Genomic DNA, 4,223 nt, shown 5'->3' with positions numbered 1-4,223 from the left:
AATCATTCACAAGGCCGGGCGCGGTCACCCACACACGGGTCACCCGACCCGACCCGGGAAAAACTATCCGATGGGAAAACAAGAGTAGATAGTCAAAGTTAAAGTGTGTAGTCCGGGGCATCGTCGACAGTGACGCGTCACTTGCTAGTCCTCACCACTGACTCTCTGGATCGACCGTCAACGAATGGTCTACCTATTCGTTTTTAGGTTTCGCATTTTCCGCGAAAACAATATCAAACCATATATGTCATAACATCGCTCGGGACCCAAGTCTCCCTCCCCGAACGTATCTCCTCCCCCAAACGTCCCTTTGCCCCAAGTCCCCCCTCGCCGGACACGCCAACATGGGCAATCCTATCTTTTCCCCCCTTCACTGCAAGACTGAGTCTCCAGCGCGTCGACAACCTCTTCTTGCACAACGGATGTAAGACAATGACTCAAATCCGATCCAATCGAATCGTCCAAATAACAAAACCCACCGTCAGTGAAAACGGAGGTGAAACGACGAAGTTTTATTTTCAACTCTTTCTTTTTTCATTGTAGACAAATGTCAAAGACAAAATACACCCCACAACTTTCTTCTTCTTAACCCTCCCTACTTCTGAGAGAAGAATTTACCAGTGTGTTACGTCTCGTGTGTTCGTGTGTCTCCCTTTACACTAAATGTGGGCCGGTAGGATTTAGGAAAGCAAAAAAAATAAAAAGGGAGTGGCCGCAACACTTACAAATGTGGGCCGGTAGGATTTAGGCAAAAAAAAAGAAGTTTATTTATTTTTTTTTGGCCCTCCGTCCCACACACAGCACCGGCCCACCGGGGAAACTCCCGGTATTCCCAATGGCCAGTCCGCCCCTGGTTGGATTGGATAGCCCTTACAAAATTATTTTCTGTGTACAAATTCTATGTGCAAAAAACAGCAACACAGAAAAATGTCAGCACCTGAAGATTATTAATAATACATGCTGATTGCTCATGATTACAACCTTATCAGATCCAAACTCATGTGCAAAATCCATCCAATAGGAGCATAAGTGCACCTTTAACACACATTTTAAGTGTGTTACCGGTAGCTGCATAAATTATATGTACAAATATATATATTTAATTACAGTCTTAAGCGATTGATTTAATATTGTTAAAATAATTGTTACAAGGATCATTTTAAAAGAAATGTATCTGATAGCTTGAAAATCTAAAATCTTGAATGTACAATACTTAATGAGATGCATGAACTTGTGGATACCCTGCAGCTGGTAGTCACCTTTGATTCCAAAAATTGATAAAACTCAACTTCCATTGGGTAATAATAATGTGAACAGCTAAATCCCCTGTGATTTCTTCCACTCTTAATCATGCTGCGATTGTCGATGTGTGGTGCCAAAAGCAGGTGCTACGCTTCATGTGTCCATCTGTTTGGATTCCCATGGGAAGTTGGCGCTTAGAGTTCTCCATCTGCTGCGCCTTGGCTTGCTTTGACTGTGGCTCACATAACCATTGGGACCAATGACATCAGTCATGTTTAGTATTTGTGTTCATCTTTGAGAATGTAAATGGATGTTAGATGTTGGTGTTGAGGTTAGCTTGGCTTAGTTTAGCTTAAAGAGCAGAAACAAGTGATTAGCTCTGTTTAAAGTAAATAAAATCTGCCTTCCAGCACCTCTAAAGCCCATGAGGGACTTGGAAGTGTGTGTGGTGGTGACAAGTAAACTTAATCTGTACAAAAATAGTTTTTCTGACTTCCTGTATTGTTTACATTTGGAAAGAGCAAGGCTAGCTGCTAATGCTATGTTAAGCTAATCGGCTGCTGGCAACAGCCTGATGTTGAATGAAGTATTTAGGAGTGATGTTGATGTTCTTATCTAACTCAGCAAGCAAGGAAAACATTATTTAAAAAAATGTCAAGCTATTCTTTTAAATCACTGGCATTACCTCACTGATAAAATAAAACATTAAAGGGTCCCCTTCCAACCACTGGGTCTTTATCTACTTTTCACCCAGCTTTCAGAGATCCGATCACCTTCATCACACATGCAAGCATTTCGAGACACAGATGTTTTCACTTTTCTCCTTTTTGTTGCAGCCCCCAGTCCTTTTGAAAGCCTTTCATTTTACAGCCCTGGCTAAATTAACAACACCTTTTTCACTTTAATATTTGGGTTCAAGACTGGGACCTGCTCACACATGATGAGTGTCTTCATGGAGTGTTCGAAGCCGTTAGAGAGGCCCAACTGAGTCCAAAAAGGGTAAAAGACCCTTTTTGCAAGACCACCAACTGACATTGTTTTGTTTTTTTTACTCTCACATCTAAGTCTGCTGTGAAACACCAGGAGAACATCACTGTGCAGGTTGCTTTAAATCCCCTGCACCTTTATACTGGCTTGTCAAGAAGATAGAGCAAATTTATACACAATGTACTTAACGTTGTATCACTTTACAGTTAGGTAAAAAGTGTTCATTCCACAGAAAAAAATATTTTTACTGATGCATCAATGTTAAGCTCTTTTTAACTGCTGAGTTTTCAGTTAACTTTGTACCAACCTCATTGTGAATCTTGCCTTGAGAAATGTCAGCACTTCCAAACTGCATGCCATTAAAAGGTGTTTGTCTCATTCAATAATAACTATATTGAAAAAGCCAATATTTTCCCTGATTGTATAGTTTGCTTATGTCATGGCAATGTAGACATATTGGTATTAAATTAGTATTCATAACCAGTGAAATCTCGGTACCACTTAACAATAAGACTACCCTTATAAGGGATTCATAAAGGGTGTATAATTAGGTTATTAATTAGGTTGTAAACACTTTATTAATCATTAAGAACCATTTATAAACCAGTTCTAACATACATTTTCATACATCGACACAGGCTCACTATTTGGCAAGATGAACTAGAAGCTTATACTGGCTACTTAGCGAGAATCACACTCAGTGAGCAACAGATACCAAGGATGCTGGCTGATGAAGAAGGACGAAGTAAGTTAGAGTTTGGTGTGCCAATTTAAGGCTTAGTCATTCTTGCCACAATAGTGAGCCCACATTTATCTGTACTGCTAAGTCTTATATTGGTTGTACTTAGCTCTACTTCGTCTTTCTTCATCAGCCAGCATCCCTTGGTATTCTGTTGCTCACTGAGTTGATTCCCCCCCTTCCCTCTTGACGTTTTCTTGGCATCATCTTTATGACCATTTATTTATGAGTTACTAACATTTACAACTGCCAAAAGGAGCCTTTATTGTAAGTGTGAAAACACAATTCCCATTTATTAACGAGTTACTACCATTTCTAATAAGGCTAAGCAGTACAGATAAATGTGGGCTCACTATTTGGCAAGCAACCGGTCACAGTCACCTGTTTATCTTCATGTCTTATAAAAGCTTCTTAATGATTTATAAAGTGTTCACAACCTAATTAATAAATGAATTACAAACTATTCGTAAAAGCCTTTTATAAGGGGTAGTGTTTAGAAATTAAAAAATTCAATGTTTGATATGGCGTAAATTTGAATTAAATACACTAATTGATTTAAAATCAGTTTTATTCTGAAAACACCGGAAGTTCTCACTATTAGTTTAACACTTTTATTCTGAAAATTTGTCACTTCCGGTTAGCATTTAGCATCTGGCGGAATCAATACGATTTCAAAAACCTTGAACCGCAAGTGAAATGACAATGTGATGTTGAACACTGAGCACACTGGGATTAGCACTCATTTATTGGAAGCGCTGAATAATGTGTAAGCAGGGAATGTTTAAATAACCCACAGACGCCAGAATGATACAAGTTTAGGCCTACAGAAGGCAAGGAATTGCTTTTGGACGCCGCCCACCCGACGACGCCGGCAATAGGAGGAAGACACTCAGAGATGACAACAGGAGAGCAAGCCCAAGAATTCGATCTTCTTCGACCCCTGGACCTGAACTGACCGGTCGGACGTGGGAGAGGCGCCCTCCACTCGCACATTTCATTTTGTACAACCACCGCATATTTTGTGTAATTAAAATGCCTGTTACTTACACCCTTCCCATGACTCTTCAAGTCCTCTCGCTGCCTTCCAGGGTTTCTAGGATTGCTTTCAGTAGTCCTATGTATAACGTTGGTAGCATGAAAATCTCTATGTGGTAGCATTAACCGTCCTTTCATTCACTCACTCTAAGGCCAAGTTGCTACCTTTCTTTCTTCTCCATTACTCAGAAATCTGAATGAACATGACAGGCATTTGCAG

The 4,223-nt window shown here is 40.1% G+C and overlaps 1 protein-coding gene across 1 annotated transcript in view; it reads right to left on the bottom strand.

Annotated features, from left to right (window-relative positions):
* Positions 1–4,223, bottom strand: part of ccdc186 (coiled-coil domain-containing protein 186) — a 32,626-nt gene that overhangs the window by 11,331 nt on the left and 17,072 nt on the right. The gene's annotated exons all lie outside the window — the stretch shown is intronic.

Source organism: Notothenia coriiceps, unplaced genomic scaffold (genome assembly GCF_000735185.1).
Source record: "Notothenia coriiceps isolate Sejong01 unplaced genomic scaffold, NC01 NC01_scaffold00036306, whole genome shotgun sequence".
Classification (NCBI taxonomy): Eukaryota; Metazoa; Chordata; class Actinopteri; order Perciformes; family Nototheniidae; genus Notothenia; species Notothenia coriiceps.
This window is presented reverse-complemented; position numbering and strand designations above follow the sequence as displayed.